Consider the following 19,319-nt stretch of genomic DNA (forward strand, 5'->3'; position numbering starts at 1 on the left):
CTCCAAAACCAGTGGACTAGGATCCACCCTCCAAAGCCAGTGGACTAAGATCCACCCTCCAACACCAATGGACTAGTATCCACCCTCCAAAACCAGTGGACTGGGATCCACCCTCCAAAACCAGTGGACTAGTATCCACCCTCCAAAACCAGTGGACTAGGATCCACCCTCCAAAACCAGTGGACTAGTATCCACCCTCCAAAACCAGTGGACTAGGATCCACCCTCCAACACCAGTGGACTAGGATCCACACTCCAATACCAGTTGACTAGGATCCACCCTCCAAAACCAGTGGATTAGGATCCACCCTCCAACACCAGTGGACTAGGGTCTGCCCTCCAACACCAGTGGATTAGGATCCACCCTTAACACCAGTGGACTAGGATCCACCCTCCAACACCAGTTAACTAGGATCCACACTCCAAAACCAGTGGGCTAGGATCCGCCCTCCAACACCAGTGGACTAGGATCCACCCTCCAAAACCAATGGACTAGGGTACACCCTTCAACACCAGTGGACTAGGATCCTCCCTCCAAAACCAGTAGACTAGGATCCACCCTCCAAAACCAGTGGACTAGGATCCACCCTCCATCACCAGTGGACTAGGATCCACCCTCCATCACCAGTGGACTAGGATCCACCCTGGAACCCCAGTGGACTAGGATCCACCCTCCAAAACCTATGGACTAGGGTCTACCCTCCAACAACATTAGGGGACTAGGGTCCACCCTCCAAAAGCAGTGGACTAGGGTCCAGCCTCCAACACAAGTGGACTAGGATCCACCCTCCAACACAAGTGGACTAGGATCCACCCTTCAAAACCAGTGGACTAGGATCCACCCTCCAATACCAGTGGCCTAGGGTCCATCGTCCTACACCACTAGACTAACATTCACCCTCATAAACCAGTGGACTAGGGTCCATCCTCCAAAACCAGTGGACTAGGATCCACCCTGCAATACCAGTGAACTAGGGTCCATCGTCCTACACCACTAGACTAACATTCACCCTCATAAACCAGTGGACTAGGGTCCATCCTCCAAAACCAGTGGACTAGGATCCACCCTGCAAACCCAGTGGCCTAGGGTCCACCCTCCAACACCAGTGGCCTAGGATCCACCCTGCAATACCAGTGGACTAGGATCCACCCTGCAATACCAGTGGACTAGGGTCCACCCTCCAACACCATTCTTAATTTCATAACATTCTAGCTCCATTCCTAGATTTTTAACATACTACATATATTTGTACTAGTTTCACAAATAAGACAAAGTTCATTCCTAGTTTCACAATAGACTAGGTTCACTTCTAGTTACAAAACTAGGAGTCTAGGTTCACTCCGTTTCACAACCAATACACCAAGTTCACCCCAGTTACAAAACTAGCAGTCTAGGTTCACTCCTAGTTTTACAACAGACTAGGTTCACTCCTAGTTTTACAACAGACTAGGTTCACTCCTAGTTTTACAACAGACTAGGTTCACTCCTAGTTTTACAAGACTAGGTTCACTCCTAGTTTTACAACAGACTAGGTTCACTCCTAGTTTTACAACAGACTAGGTTCACTCCTAGTTTTACAACAGACTAGGTTCACTCCTAGTTTTACAACAGACTAGGTTCACTCCTAGTTTTACAACAGACTAGGTTCACTCCTAGTTTTACAACAGACTAGGTTCACTCCTAGTTTTACAACAGACTAGGTTCACTCCTAATTTTACAACAGACTAGGTTCACTCCTAATTTTACAACAGACTAGGTTCACTCCTAATTTTACAACAGACTAGGTTCACTCCTAATTTTACAAGACTAGGTTCACTCCTAATTTTACAACAGACTAGGCTCACTCCTAATTTTACAACAGACTAGGCTCACTCCTAATTTTACAACAGACTAGGCTCACTCCTAATTTTACAACAGACTAGGCTCACTCCTAATTTTACAACAGACTAGGCTCACTCCTAATTTTACAACAGACTAGGCTCACTCCTAATTTTACAACAGACTAGGCTCTCTCCTAATTTTACAACAGACTAGGCTCACTCCTAATTTTACAACAGACTAGGCTCACTCCTAATTTTACAAGACTAGGCTCACTCCTAATTTTACAACAGACTAGGTTCACTCCTAATTTTACAACAGACTAGGTTCACTCCTAATTTTACAACAGACTAGGTTCACTCCTAGTTTAACAACAGACTAGGTTCACTCCTAGTTTTACAATAGACTAGGTTCACTCCTAGTTTTACAATAGACCATGGTCGTTCCTGGTTTCAAAACTTTAGACTAGGTTTATTACTAGTTTCAAAAGAAACATTAAATTTCTTTTATCATAGATCAGTATTCTTGGCAACTTAAAAAAAAAAATAAATTCTACCACAAATAAAATATGATCATTGCCAGTTAAAATAATTAACATTTGATATTATCAAAGTCAAAAACCTCTCCTGAAAATTCCCACAGTGTTTTCAGGCAGCCCAGTATTTGTAACAACAATGATGTAGATTACAACTTTGGTTTCAGAACTTACAAAGTGCATTCAATGATTTCACAGTAATTCTTTTATGACAAACTGGCATGCCTCTGTCTTTACATTATACTCCTCCTTTAATCCTGACTCTCTCATTGACTTCTTGACAACGACTGATTTACTCCACAAACTCTGATGATACTTTTCGCACTCCCCTCAGCCCTTTCTAGTTCAGTCTCTTGTTGCCCTTTACCCTTTCACCATCCACTGCCCCGCTGTTATCCGTAACCTATTACTCGTCCATCTCCCTTTTGCCACCTGATGCCCTCGCTTCCTTCCTGCCCTGCAGCGCTGTACGTGTATAGTCCTTGTGGCTTAGCGCTTCTTTTTGATTATAATAATACATTATACTGCATTCCTGGCTTTACATTATACTGCATTCCTGGCTTTACATTAAACTGCATTCCTGGCTTTACAATATACTGCATTCCTGGCTTTACACTATACCGCATTCCTGGCTTTACACTATACCGCACTCCTGGCTTTACACTATACCGCACTCCTGGCTTTACACTATACCGCACTCCTGGCTTTACACTATACCGCACTCCTGGCTTTACACTATACCGCACTCCTGGCTTTACACTATACCGCACTCCTGGCTTTACACTATACCGCACTCCTGACTTTACACTATACCGCACTCCTGACTTTACACTATACCGCACTCCTGACTTTACACTATACCGCACTCCTGACTTTACACTATACCGCACTCCTGACTTTACACTATACCGCACTCCTGACTTTACACTATACCGCACTCCTGACTTTACACTATACCGCATTCCTGCCTTTACACTATACCGCACTCCTGGCTTTACACTATACCGCACTCCTGGCTTTACACTATACCGCATTCCTGGCTTTACACTATACCGCATTCCTGACTTTACACTATACCGCATTCCTGACTTTACACTATACCGCATTCCTGACTTTACACTATACCGCATTCCTGACTTTACACTATACCGCATTCCTGACTTTACACTATACCGCATTCCTGACTTTACACTATACCGCATTCCTGACTTTACACTATACCGCATTCCTGACTTTACATTATACCGCATTCCTGACTTTACATTATACTGCATTCCTGGCTTTACATTATACTGCATTCCTGGCTTTACATTATACTGCATTCCTGGCTTTACATTATACTGCATTCCTGGCTTTACATTATACTGCATTCCTGGCTTTTCAGCAAGTAACCTTGTACAAAACACAAAATATTTTTGTATTCCACACAATCTTGCACTGCAACTTAGCAATTGCAAAAATTTAATAAGCGTGTTGAACATTCCAGCCCATAAAACTGAACTCCATGAAAAATATATCAGCGTTAGATGTACGTCTTTATACAATTAGGCAACTCTTCCGCCTCATGATAGACAAGAGTATCGAGCCTTCACCACTTCCCACATTAAATATTTTAAACACAAACTGATACAATAATTTAGGAATTACCATTAAAGTTACAAGATGTACGAATTTTGAATAGGAAGCTAAACGTACTAAAAATAAGAGATCAGCGAGACAATTGCTCCATCATTGCATATAAAAAAAATACCTCGTTTCAGTAGCCTCATGCACCATGTACATTGAAATTACTTCTAAAATTCTGTATTCGAGTTTAAAAAAACTTACCTGGAGTTACCTCTGTCAAGTTGCCGTTGAAATGTGTGGACACAAGTTACCTGTCAAGTTGATTACCTGAGAAACACATCTGTATAAAACAATCTAAGGGGGAAAAAAATGGTAATTATTGTTGTATCGAAGTGTTACAGACTATTGGTGATTGTGGTAGTGGTGGTTACTGCAGTGTTGACTGGTGGTTTTTAAGTGCCTGGTTAATTACAGAGCAACGTAAATTTTTGAAAAAGAATATACAACATTAAACTGCATTAATACACCAATGCAAGTCAATAAAAAAAATTTAAAAACACATAAAACATTAGGTAAACATAAGGTAAATAACATTAGATATAAAACATTAGGTATAAAACAGAAGATATAAAACATTAGAAAATATATAATAGGATATAAAACATGAGAAAATATGTAAAACATTAGGATATAAACCTAAGACATAAAACATTAGAATCTATAAAACATTAAAACATAAAACAGGTATAAAACATTGTAAGATAAAACAAAAAAACATTATAAATATGAAACATTAGGATATATAAATATGAAACATTAGGAAATATAAATATAAAACATTAAGAAATATAAATATAAAACATTAGGAAATATAAAACATAAAACATTATAAATATAAAACAAAATACATGAAACATTAGAACATATAATATAAAACAGAAAATATAAACATCAGAATGTATAAAACATTGGGTATAAAACATTATAAAACATTAAAATATAAAACAGATGGTATAAAACAAAATACTATAAAACATTAGAAGGTATAAAGCAATCAGAAGATATAAAACATTAGAAGGTATAAAACAGATATAAAACATTAACATATAAAACATTAGATATAAAAGATTATTAGATATAAAATATTAGAAGATATAAAATATTAGATTTATATCTAATGTTTTATAACATTAGAAGATATAAAACATTAGATATAAAACATTAGAAAGTATAAAACATTAGATTTATATCTAATGTTTTATAACAGAAGATATAAAACATTAGATATAAAACATTAAGAGGTATAAAACATTAGAAGGTATAAAACAGATATAAAACATTAGAAGATATAAAACATTAGAAGGTATAAAACATTAGGTATAAAACATTAGAAGGTATAAAACATTAGAAGGTATAAAACACTTGGCAGTATAAAATGGTTTAAAACAATATGGTTGGCAGTTTAAATAATTGCAAGAGGCAGTTTCATACATTAAGCAGGACAGTACTATCTAGGGTGACAGTAGCCTCAGGCTGATAGTGCCCCAGTGCTACCCAGGCTGATAGTGCCCCAGTGCTACCCAGGCTGATAGTGCCCCAGTGCTACCCAGGCTGATAGTGCCCCAGTGCTACCCAGGCTGATAGTGCCCAAGTGCTACCCAGGCTGATAATAGCCCAAGTGCTACCCAGGCTGATAGCCCAAGTGCTACCCAGGCTGATAATAGCCCAAGCACTAACCAGGCTGATAGTGCCCCAGTGCTACCCAGGTGTGAACAGCACCCAAGTGTGAGCAGCACCCAGGTATAAACAGCCTAAGTATGAGCAACACCCAGGTGTAGCACCTGGATATGAGCAGCACCCAGGTATAAACAGCCCAGGTATGAGCAGCACCCAGGTGTAGCACCCAGGTATGTGCAGCGCCCAGGTGTAGCACCCGGGTATGTGCAGCACCCAGGGGTAGCATCCTGGTATGAGCAGCACGAAGGTATGAGCAACACACACAAACATGTTCCCAAAATATAAATCTTATAAACACCAGTTTTATATAAAACAAATATAACAGAAGGTAATGTACACAGCAAGGAATACATGAAGAAATATTAACTTAATTCATGTTAGTTGTCTTGGTTTAACTAACTACTTGCCCAATGTAAGTGTTATGAGGTTACTGCTGAAATCATCCCGGGGTTGAGAAGTTCAAATATCTTGCTGTGGTTGAGAAGTTCAAATATCTAACTGGGGTTGTGAAGTTCAAATATCTTGCTGGAGTTGACAAGTTCAAATATCTTACTGGGGTTGTGAAGTTCAAATATCTTGCTGGGGTTGAGAAGTTCTAATATCTTACTGGGGTTGAGAAATTCAAATATCTTGCTGGGGTTGTGAAGTTCAGATTTCTGGAATGATAAAATGCCCATTTCACTTGACTAATATGAAGCCTACCAAAAGGTAAATACTGGAAATACGTGAGTAGCACAGGATTGTAGATGAATGGTTCAGAGAACCGACAGAACCTGGAGTTTACCTGGAGAGAGTTCTGGGGGTCAATGCCCCTGTGGCCCGGTCTGTGACCAGGCCTCCTGGTGGATCAGAGCCTGATCAACCAGGCTGTTACTGCTGGCTGCACGCAATCCAACGTACAAGCCACAGCCTGGCTGGTCAGGTACCGACTTTAGGGGGTATCTTTATTGAGGAAACGTTTCGCCACACAGTGGCTTCATCAGTCCATACAAAGGAGAAACGTGAAGAACAGGAGGAGAATGAGGAAATCAGTCCCTCAACCTCGAGTTGATAGGGTCAGTCCATCAATCTTGAATAGAATGCGGCATATGTGCGGAAAAGTAGCTTATAAACCGTAGGCAGGAGAGGTGCAGCAGTCGTAGATGGTGTCACATTTGTACAATGTGGAAGTAGGTCGTGCCCAAGGGTTAGGTTGGGAAAAGGGGGGCAAAACGTTGAAGTTCCTAAACCTGTACTCCCTGGAACGCAGGCGAGAGAGATGATTATATACACCTGGAAAATCCTAGAGGGACTAGTACTGAACTTGCACACGAAAATCACTCGCAACGAAAGCTAAAGACTCGGCAGACGATGCAACATCCCCCCAATGAAAAGCAGGGGTGTCACTAGCACGTTAAGAGACAATACAATAAGTGTCAGGGGCCTGAGACTGTTCAACTGCCTCCCAGCATACATAAGAGAGATTACCAATAGACCCCTGGCTGTCTTCAAGCAGGCACTAGACAAGCACCTAAAGTCAGTACCCGACCAGCTGGGCTGTGGCTCATACGTTGGATTGCATGCAGCCAGCAGTAACAGCCTGGTTGATCATGCTCTGACCCACCATGAGGCCTGGTCACAGGCCTGGCTGCAGGGGCGTTGACCCCCGGAACTCTCTCAAGGTAAACTCCTAGTAAGATTATACAGCATGTGTGTGTGTGTGTGTGGGGGGGGGGGGGGATGGAAGGTATTCAGTCAATTCAGGGAACTGGAGCACAGATACAATTCCCTAGATCAAGAGCCCCTCAGCAGCATCAAGGGGTGACACTAGAGAAGATGTGCTGCTCTACCACAAACTAACATGCTCAATTGCCCATCAATATTCCTAACACCCTCACCATCATGATTTCTAACACCCTCACCATCATGATTCCTAACACCCTCACCATCATGATTCCTAACACCCTCACCATCATGATTTCTAACACCCTCACCATCATGATTCCTAACACCCTCACCATCATGATTCCTAACACCCTCACCATCATGATTCCTAACACCCTCACCATCATGATTCCTAACACCCTCACCATCATGATTCCTAACACCCTCACCATCATGATTCCTAACACCCTCACCATCATGATTCCTAACACCCTCACCATCATGATTCCTAACACCCTCACCATCATGATTCCTAACACCTTCACCATCATGACTTAATTCACCATCACTACTATGGAGTGAATGATGATTCATGTCACTGCCTCAGTGGGAAACAGCTGTTTAAGAAAAAAAGGGGGGGGGAATTTTAAATACAAAATACTGTATGAATTTTGAGTAAGGAGCAGCATATTTTTAATGGATTTTTAATAGCCTAATTAAAACCAAATAAGGAAAAAAAAAAAGTTGCTTCAGACAACATATTTTGGATTTTAAAATGCCCTGTGGAAATAAGCTAATTACTCTAGTTACTTTATCAAGTTTAAGAAGATAAGATAAGATTTCGTTCGGATTTTTAACCCCGGAGGGTTAGCCACCCAGGATAACCCAAGAAAGTCAGTGCGTCATCGAGGACTGTCTAACTTATTTCCATTGGGGTCCTTAATCTTGTCCCCCAGGATGCGACCCACACCAGTCGACTAACACCCAGGTACCTATTTGCTGCTAGGTGAACAGGACAACAGGTGTAAGGAAACGTGTCGAAATGTTTCCACCCGCCGGGAATCGAACCCGGGCCCTCCGTGTGTGAAGCGGGAGCTTTAGCCACCAGGCCTACCTACTACATGAGGGTTTAATTAAGTTTGCATGTAACCTGTTGACTGTCAAGAATACTTAGCAACTATCAGGGAGATTAAAATTTAACATTTATATTCAACCCTCTTATATATAAAGTCCTTTCTCAAGTTTCTCTTATATGCTTAAAGGAATATTTTTTTAATTTAATGTAAAAATTAATTATGTACCAAAAGAACCTTAGAAAACTTACCTAACCTTATTATAACAAGCACAATTTAATTTAGCAAGTTTACAATAATTTAATAAACAATGAAACATTTTTTTTGTTAGGTTCAGAATTATTGTGAAATTATTGAATATACAAATATTTGCTTGCCTTATTCGGCAAGAATAGTGTTGTTATTTAAGCCAAACTCGCAAGTTTTACCTATTCGGCACGACATATACTTATATACACACACACATACACGCATCTTCATAGGGAAGTGTATAAGCCGAGCGTGTCTTAAGAGGAGAGTAAAATGCAGAAAGCGAGGGGTTAGTAACCCCTTCTGTATACATTACTGAATTTAAAAAGAGAACTTTCGTTTTTCTTTTTGAGGCACCACCCCACCTTGGTGGGATACGACTGATTTGTTGAAAGAATACACACGCACACCGGCTGTCTCCCACCGAGGCATGACCCAAAAAAGAAACACTTTCACAGTCATTCACAGTATCACAGTCTTTGCAGAGGTGCACAGATAAGACAGTTCAGATGTCACTCCAAACGGCAAATATCCCAAACCTCTTAAACTGTAGGCACTGTATTTCCACCTCCAGGACTCAAGTCCAGCTAACCTTTTTTCATGAATACCTTAACAAAATATTACCTTGCAACTCATCTGTTTCCACTACTCCACTATAAGGAAGATGACAAATTTTGTACAACGATGTGAATATATAACCAGGTAGTCTGAGCTGTCTGACCCTTGTAGGTTTAGTGCTTCTTTTTTATTATAACTGATTATAATAAGCAGGTATTAAACCTCAGCAAACACTTCATAAACAAGTACCATATCTGGACCACAAACACTTTACATTTGAGATACAGTGGACCCCCAGATTACAACATCATCGGATTACGTAAAATTCGAATTAAGTAAAGTTTTTGCGTCAAAATATTGGCTCGGTTAACGACAAAACTCGGTTAAAGTCATTCATCCCAAATGTGTCCATGGGGATTGAGCGGCTCGCCACTCCATGTACAGCGTGTGCCGTTGTTTACAAGCCAGTGAAGACGATTCCACACATACATGCGATAAATTTTGTATTATTCCATTGCTTTTAGTGCTTGCAACTGCTAAACAAGTCATCATGAGCCTAAAGAAAGCTTCTAGTGCCAGCCCTGTGGTAAAGAGGGTGAGAAATACTATCGAATTCAAGAAAGAGATCATTGCAAAATATGAAAGTGGAGTGCATGTCTCCAAGCTGGCCAGGTTGCATAACAAACTCCATACAACCATCGCTACTATCTTGGCCAAGAAAAAGGCAATCAAGGAAGCTGTTGTGAAAGGTGGAAATATTCTCACAAAACAGAGATCACAAATACTCGAAGATGTGGAGAGATTGTTGTTGGTGTGGATCAACAAGAAACAATTATCAGGAGATAGTGTTTCGCAGTCAATTATACGTGAAAAGGCAAGGCAGTTGCATAATGATCTAAGAAAATGCCTGAAACTAGTGCTGATATTGATGAATTTAAGGCCAGCAAAGGCTGGTTTGAGAGATTTAAGAATCATAGTGGCAAACACAGTGTGATATGGCATGGCGAGGCTGCCAGTTCTGACAAAAAAAAAAAAGCGGCTGAAAAATATGTGCAGAAATTTAAGGGGTACATAGAGGCTGAGCAATTAAAACCTCAACAAGTGTTCAGTTGTGATGAAACAGGTCTGTTTTGGAAGAAAATGCCAAACAGGACCTACATTACTCAGGAGGAAAAGGCACTCCCAGGACACAGGCCTATAATAGACAGGCTTAATCTCATGTTTTGTAGTGGGGATTGCAAAGTGAAGCCTTTACTCGTGTATCACTCGGAAACTCCCAGTGTGTTCAAGAAAAACAGTGTCAAGACTAAATTGTGCGATGTGGAGAGCAAACAGTAAGGCATGGGTTATGAGGGACATATTCCATGACTGGTTCCATGATGTGCTTGGCCCCACTGAAAAATACCTCCTGGAAAATAAATTGGAAGTCGTGCGTCTCCTGGTATTAAGAACATAAAGAAGGAACTCTGCAACAGGCCTACTGACCCATGCGGAGCAGGTCCATGTCCCTCCCCCCCCGGATTAGACCAATGACCCACCCCCCGGATTATCCCAATGACCCACCCAGTCTGGTCATCCCCACTCAAGGATGGAGCACTGTACCAGACCCAGCAGCACAAGCTAGTCAGGTTCAACTCACACCCACTCATGTATTTATCTAACCTATTTTTAAAACTACACAACGTTTTAGCCTCAATAACTGTACTCGGGAGCTTGTTCCACTCATCCACAACTCTATTACCAAACAAGTACTTTCCTATATCCTTCCTGAATCTGAATTTTTCCAACTTGAAACCATTGCTGCGAGCCCTGTCTTGGCTGGAAATTTTCAGCACACTATTTACATCCCCTTTATTTATTCCTGTTTTCTATTTATACACCTCGATCATATTCCCCCTAATTCTACGCCTTTCAAGAGAGTGCAGATTCAGGGCCTTCAGTCTATCCTCATAGGGAAGACTTCTGATACATGGGATCATCTTTGTTATCCTCCTTTGTACGTTTTCCAGAGCATTTATATCCATTCTGTAATACGGTGACCAGAACTGAGCAGCATAGTCTAAATGAGGCCTAACCAAGGATATATAGAGTTGAAGAACAACCTGAGGACTTCTATTATTTATACTTCTAGATATGAAGCCAAGAATTCTGTTAGCTTTATTGTTAACACTAATGCACTGTTGTCTTGGTTTTAGGTTACTGCTAACCAGAACTCTTAAATCCTTTTCGCAATTGGTAGTATTAAGATCTACGTTATTTAGTTTATATGTGGCATGGTTATTTAACTGTCCAACATTTACAACTTTGCATTTGTCAATATTAAACTGCATCTGCCACTTCTCCGACCATTGCGTCAGTCTATTCAAATCATCCTGGAGTGCTCTAGTGTCCTCATTAGAATGAATTGGACGGCCTATTTTGGTGTCATCAGCAAATTTGCTTATGTCGCTATTTATTCCCTCATCTATGTCGTTTATGTAAATTGTTAACAACAATGGGCCCAACACTGACCCCTGAGGAACACCGCTTGTGACGTGCCCCCATTCTGATTTCTCCCCATTTATGCAAACTCTCTGCTGTCTATATGTCAGCCATGCCTCTACCCAGGAAAAAATTTCTCCTATCCCATGTGCCCTAAGTTTCCTCAATAGCCTCTGGTGTGGAACTATCGAAAGCCTTACTGAAGTCCATATACACAATATCATATTCATTGCCATGACCTACCTCCTCAAACACCTTAGTGAAAAAAATTAGTAAATTCGTAAGACTGGAACGCCCCTTTGTAAAACCGTGTTGAGAATCATTAATCAATCTGTGCCTGTCAAGATGGCTACAAATTGCTTCATCAATTATTGATTCCATAAATTTTCCCACTATGGAGGTAAGGCTTATTGGTCTATAGTTCGAAGCCAAGGACCTGTCACCTGCCTTGTAAATAGGTATTACATTTGCCATTTTCCACTTGTCAGGCACTATGCCAGTTTGTAGTGATATGTTAAAAAGATTAGCCAAAGGTATGCTAAGTTCCTCTTTACATTCCTTTAACACCCTTGCAAACAGTTCATCAGGACCTGGGGATTTGTTAGGTTTTAGTTTCTCTATTTGTCTGAGGACCATGTCACTAGTTACCGCAATCGTACATAGTTTATCATCCTGTTCTACGTAATCTATTATTTCAGGAATATCGCTAGTATTTTCCTGGGTGAAAACAGAGGAAGTAGGTATTTAGAATTTCACACATATCCTTATCACTGTCAGTGATCTGACCAGAGTTACTCTTAAGTGGGCCAATCTTGTCCCTAATCTTACTTCTGTATACTTGAAAGAACCCTTCTGGGTTAGTCTTTGAATCCCTTGCGACCTTAGCCTCAATCTCTTTTGCTTTTCTTATTCCTTTCTTTATTTCTCTCTTTAATTGAATATACTGATTTCTTAACTGCCCATCCCCTCTTTTGATATGCCTATATATGCCTCTCTTTTGACCAATGAAATGTTTTAATCTATTGTTCATCCATTTGGGATCATTTTTGTTAAATCTAATTTCCCTACTCGGAACAAAAGTTGTCTGGGCAGCTAGAACTATGCTCTGAAAAACGTCATATTGGCAACCAAGATCACCTACCTGGCCCATAGTTAGGACATCCCAATTTAGCCCACCCAAGAAATTTTTCAGTCCCAAGAAGTCGGCCAAGCGAAAATCTGGGACAGAGATTTGATTGCAGTTATCTGGGTTATTCCATGATATATTGAAACTAAGTGATTTGTGATCACTTTCCCCAAGCTCATCATTAACCTCAAGATTATTAATTAGTGAATCTGTTGGCAAGAACCAAGTCAAGCAGATTGTTTCCTCTAGTTGGTTCTGTCACAACCTGTTCCAAAAAGCAATCCTGAACCGTATCAAGAAAGTCACTAGACTCAAGATTTCCTGTCATATTGTTCCAATCAATTTGTCTAAAGTTAAAATCTTCCATTATCACAACATTTTCATATCTAGATGCCTTATGAATTTCGTCCCATAACAGCTTACTGCCCTCCCTATCAAGGTTTGGGGGCCTATAAATCACACCCAAAATTAATTTGTCATGACCCTCGAGAAACTGAAGCCAAACCGATTCTGTTTTCGATGTTTCTAATCATATATCATGTCTAAGGCAACAATTTAAATTTTCTCTGACATACATCGCCACACCACCACCCTTCCTGTTGACCCTATCAGTGTGGAATATTTTATAACCCTGTATGTTGCATTCAGAAGGCATTTCTCTATCTTTCAGGTTGAACCAGGTCTCTGTTATACCAATAATATCTATATTACTTACACTTGCAAGTAATTTTAGCTCATCTATCTTATTTCTTAGACTCCTACTATTTGTATAGTAAACCTTAAGGGAGCTAGTCACTCGTTGCCCTCTAATATAAGATAAGATTTCGTTCGGATTTTTAACCCCGGGGGGTTAGCCACCCAGGATAACCCAAGAAAGTCAGTGCTTCATCGAGGACTGTCTAACTTATTTCCATTGGGGTCCTTAATCTTGTCCCCCAGGATGCGACCCACACCAGTCGACTAACACCCAGGTACCTATTTGCTGCTAGGTGAACAGGACAACGGGTGTAAGGAAACGTGACGAAATATTTCCACCCGCCAGGAATCGAACCCGGGCCCTCCGTGTGTGAAGCGGGTGCTCTAGCCACCAGGCCACCGGGCCACAATCTCTCTTCGTTTGTTGATCAATTGATTTGCCATTACTAGCAACTTTATTTTGAATATTGTCTTTTAAACATATCCCTGAGGTATCCCAGTAATAACTGCTGTTTTTAACCTTAATGCTGCAGCCTGATTGTTTCCCACAAACACCCAAACCTCTATAATCTATCAGTTTAAATTCCTAGACAAGTCATCAATTACCCTCTCAATTGAATTGGCTAATGCAACCACTCCATCCCCAGAGAGATGAACCCCATCCCTTGCATACATATCACGTTTGCCAAAGAAAAGGTCCCAGTTATCAATGAATGGGATTGCAAGTTCCTTGCAGTACCTGTCTAGCCAGCGATTTATACCAATTGCCCTAGACATCCATTCATTGCCCACTCCCTTTCTAGGCAAGATGCTACATATGACTGGGATCCCTCCCTTAGACCTAACTACTTCTATGGCAATGCTCCTGCTCATCCTCCAGACTTGGAAGAGCAAATGGTTCCAGAGTTTAGTTTCATCAGTCAAGTTTTTGCCTCCTAACACCACTCCTCTCCTCCAGCCCATGGACCAGCAGGTCATTTCAAATTTCAAAAAACTGTACACCAAAGCAGTGCTTCAAAAGAGCTTGGAAGTGGCCTCAGATACTGAAATGACCCTAAGAGAGTTCTGGAAAGATCATTTCAGTATCCTCAGTTACACAAACCTTATAGGTAAGGCTTGGGAGGGAATGACTTGCAGGACTTTGAACTCTGCTTGGAGAAAATTGTGGCCAGAATGTGTACAAGAGGGGGATTTTGAAGGTTTGAGGCTGACCCTGAGAAGCCTATGCCAGTTGTGGAATCTATTATGGCATTGGGGAAGTCCAATGGGTTGGAGGTTAGTGCCGAGAATGTGGAAGAGTTGGTGGAAGATGACGAAGAGCTAACCACTACAGAGATGCAAGAGCTTGAGGTGCAACACCAACAGACCACAGCTCAGGAATTTCCTTCAGAAGAGGAGGAAGAGAGATGGAGGAAGTTGCCTTATTCAAAGATTAAGGACATTTGTGCAAAGTGGATTGAAGTGCAAACCTTCATGGATTAACATCACCCTGACAGATGTTGCAGGCCGTGCTGGCAACATCGACAATGACAATGTTGTGTCTCATTTTAGGGAAATCTTATAGAGACGCCAGAAACGGAGTTCTCTGGACAGATTCTGTGTAGGAAAATGTATATTTTAACATCATTGCTTTGGTCTTTTTGTTCTATAATAATTGTAACGGCTATTTCTCTACGTACCCCTTATGAATGTAAGTATCGATCCTTATATCAACCTCTTATTGGACAGCACACATAGTCCAAACAGTAATTGCCATTACTACACTGCTAGCCAGGCTAATACCCTTCTTAGTGTCAGCAAGAACATTACAGTCTTCAACTGCAATGTTAGATCATTGAGTAAGCATTGATGACCTCATTGCACTAAAGTCTCTAAATGCTATTATAACTTTCATTACACTTACTGAAACCTGGCTTAGACAAGATCTGACAGACATATTTACCATACCATGCTCGGAGCCCCAGACCGACATAATGAGATTAGTCACGAGGGAGCATTCACCAAATTCAACTTCAATAACAAAAACAAAGTGGGACCAAGTAAACCAAGTCCTAACCGATATAAGCTGGGAAGATATACTAAGCAACACAGACCCCAACTTATACCTAGAACAGATTAACTTGGTGGCACTCGATGTATGCACAAGGCTTATTCCTCTAAGAAAAAGGAGGAGTAGATGTAAAATAGAAAGAGACAGGCACTCCCTTTACAGGCGACGGAAAAGAATAACAGAGCGGCTAAAAGAGGTCAATATATCTGAAATGCGTAGGGAGACACTGGTCAGAGAAATAGCAAACATCAAACTTGTGGAAAATTTCTTAGGGGTGATTGTATGTACCTCAACATTACATGCATGCGAGTAATCTCATTGGGAGACAACAAATATATTGTTTACCGTAGTCACCCCGTGTAGACATGTGAAAAAATTTAACCACCTCTGGTCACTGCAGGTGGCCCCTCGACCCTCACAATCTTATCCATATCTATCAGAGACCAGTATAAATTGGATAGCACCCCCAAGTACGGCACTAATTAATTGTGGACTGTATAGATTATATTATTGTAACTGAATGAAGGAAGGGGGGGTAGGTTACACATGGATATATCCATCAAGGAAAAACACTTGTACATAATCCCACCACTTACCAGATATTCTCTGGTGGTCACTTGATGTAGCTGGATCACCCATAACCTATCCAATTACAACATACCTAACTGGCCAGTTAGGTATGTTGCTATAACTAGAAGGGTTGCTTAACCCTTTGACTGTTTCAGGCCCCTCTCTGAAACTGTCATTCTATGTCGCCAAATATTCGAAAAAAAAAAATTATTTTTTCTTATGAAAATGTTAGGAATATTTTTACTAGTGTTTTAAGCCTAAAAAAAAATTTTTGCCATCAGTACTTACCGAGATATAGAGCCGCAAAGTTTGCAGAAATTGACGTGCGTACGGCAACAGCGGCGACTGCCGCCCACCCAGTATTCTTTTATTTACTCTAATTCAAAGGTTTCTTGCATTTTTCAATATTTTTCTTTTCCAGGTAACTTATGTGGCCTGTGAGACCAATGTAAGGTGCATTGTTCAAATATACACTCATTATTTACAACACAATAACAGAACAAACTTTATCACTATTAGTTTGTGTATACACTTTGTTTACACAAACAAACAATACAAAACAATGTTTATTACTATTGTTCCATAATATATATACATATGTACAGTCACTAAACACGTTCCTAGAACTGCTGCAGCTTGTGGAACTCTTTGAAACATGGGTATATGCAGAGGGGCACTTCACACTCCTCACACATAAAACGAGTGTCTCTGCGTGTTTGTGGGCGTTTTGTGGTATGCATACATACATAACACCTCTTCTGTGCATTTTTCTTGGCAGTAGTAGGAGGCAGTTGTATGGGGTAGTGATCACCAGGCCTCATACGAGATGACGTCTGTGGGCGCTGGTCTATTGCAGGAGTTGCTCCTTTGTATTTTGCAATTATTTGTCTGATTACTGACAGGCAAAATTCACCATATTTTGGTGTTTTGTTGGTCTTCAACTTTTATATGTTATAAGCATTTAGCATAGAGATATCAACAAGATGGAAAAAATGTTTGATATACCACTTATAACTCTTGCGTACACAGTCTGCAAACCCAATCTGCATGTCACATTTGTCCACTAAGCGCATATTGAGGTTGTAGTCCATGACAGCTGCAGGCTTTAGAATGGGTTCATTGGTCTCTCTGTTGTCCCTGCCACTGGGTACCATTTCGTTTGTGTGAACTGATGTCAACAATGTGACATCACGTTTGTCATGCCACCGAAATGCCATGATGTCATTGGCAGCAAAGGCTTGCACCTCACCTCTGCGAGTGCCAGCGTCGAACCTTGGCATATGTTTGCGATTACCACGCACTGTGCCACACACGTCTGTCAAGTTCACTCGCAAGAAATCACTGAGTAAGGGGCTCGTGTACCAGTTATCAGTAAATAACATATGCCCCTTACCAAGATATGGTTCCATCATTGTTCGAACCACATCACCAGAGATACCCAATAACTTCATGGTATCTCTCAAAGTATTACTGCCAGTGTACACAATAATATCTAAAACAAGACCACTTCTGCAATCACACAGTACAAATAGCTTTATACCAAAGCGTTTCCTCTTGCTTGGTATATATTGCTTGAATGAGAGTCTTCCTTTGAATAAAATCAAGGACTCATCAATAACAAGCTTCCTGAAGGGATAAAAATACATGCAGCACTTTTGTTTCAGGTACATAAACACATTTCTTATCTTATATAACCTGTCGCTTCTGTCAGGCCTGGTTTTGTCTGAAAAGTGTAACATACGCAACAGTATCAGGAAACGATTGACACCTATAATGTCACTAAAACCTGGAGTTGAAATCAGGCGATCTGTTGTCCAGTATGTGGTGACAGTGTGCTTATACACATGTGGCATAAGCATTATTGTGGCAAAAAACAGGTACATCTCTGCCACAGTTGTCTCCTTCCACTTGTGTAGCCGTGATTTTGGTGAGAGAATTGTATTTGCCATGGTGTATTCACAGTATGTGTTGGTTTCCCTGACAATGATGTCCATCAGGGGTTCATCGAAGAATAACTCAAAGCAGTCCAGTTCACTGGCATTGTTCCCAAGTGGACAAGATGGCTTTATTCCACTTTGTGTTTCATCAAAGTCATGGGGACTGGGAACAAACTCGTCACCGTCCTGCCAATCCCAGATGCGGTCTGCTGGTGGGGTCTGGATATTGTACCGTGGTTGTGGCTGTGGTTGTGGCTGTGCAGGTTGTGGTGGTGCAGGTTGTGGCAGTGTGGGGTAGGGTGAGGCTGGTTGTTCTGCTGAGTCAGCCGCGTGGCTAGTAGCGTGGCCCGGTGATGGTGCCACATGGGCCGTGCCACCCTCACTATCACCACCACTGCCTCCTCCCTCACTGTCACCATTCATACCCATCGTTACAATATCGTCATCTTCACTATCAGGTCGTGGTGTTGGGCCACGGGATGTGCTCCCAGAGTTTCTCCTTCCCCTTGGAACAACATATGAAACACTACCAGACCGCATGCTACGTCGTACATACTGGCGCTTCACTGGGGAATATTCACTCTCACTGTCACTAGAACTGCTTTCAGTGACCTTGAAATCACTATCACTATCACTGCTATCATCAGGGTGTTGTACACGACCAAATAGTTTCCTCTTTCGTCCTGGTACAGGCGAACGTGAACGTGAACAAGCCGGCACAGCACCAGAGGTCGAAGGTTGTGGGTCATCTGGGTTTTCGTCACTATTTACGTTATCCTGGGCACTTTTTTCGGTAACACTCACTTGAAAACCCTTGAATTCACTGTCGCTGACACTTTCATCGCTGTTAGAGCTATCACTTGGGAACAAAAGACCTCCAATCCGCCGAGGAGTGAGGAACTTCTTACCGAGAGGCATGGTGAAAATGGACTGACAACATGGCGTTCCCACAATGCACCGCTAGGTCCCACATTTTTTTCACAGGGTGCACACCGACCACTGAGACCCATTCTCTCCCGTGTAGGCCTATCAGGCCTTTGGCGCTCGATTTGAAGCCGCTAGAATTTGTGCGTATAAATACGTCAGAAACATTGGCTCGTAAGACGTATTTATACGTCGGAAACAGTCAAAGGGTTAACTGTGGGTGATTGATACTCCTTATTTCCTCCATTCACCATCTCATTTCGATGTCCTGCTACACCGACACGGTTCTTATTCCAGCAGGACGAGGTATCCGTTGGTTTGTCCCTGTTTAGAAGTCGTGACTCAATAAACTTCA

The 19,319-nt window shown here is 41.3% G+C and overlaps 1 long non-coding RNA gene across 1 annotated transcript in view; it reads right to left on the reverse strand.

Moving 5' to 3' along the window:
- Positions 1-5,038: 5,038 nt before the first annotated feature.
- The window catches only part of LOC138854267 (uncharacterized), a 36,907-nt gene continuing 22,626 nt past the window's right edge, over positions 5,039-19,319 (reverse strand). The window contains exon 5 of the long non-coding RNA XR_011393475.1: positions 5,039-6,312. This is a non-coding gene — a long non-coding RNA (uncharacterized lncRNA). The remainder of the gene's footprint in view (positions 6,313-19,319) is intronic.

Source organism: Cherax quadricarinatus, chromosome 53 (assembly GCF_038502225.1).
Source record: "Cherax quadricarinatus isolate ZL_2023a chromosome 53, ASM3850222v1, whole genome shotgun sequence".
NCBI classification, from domain to species: domain Eukaryota; kingdom Metazoa; phylum Arthropoda; class Malacostraca; order Decapoda; family Parastacidae; genus Cherax; species Cherax quadricarinatus.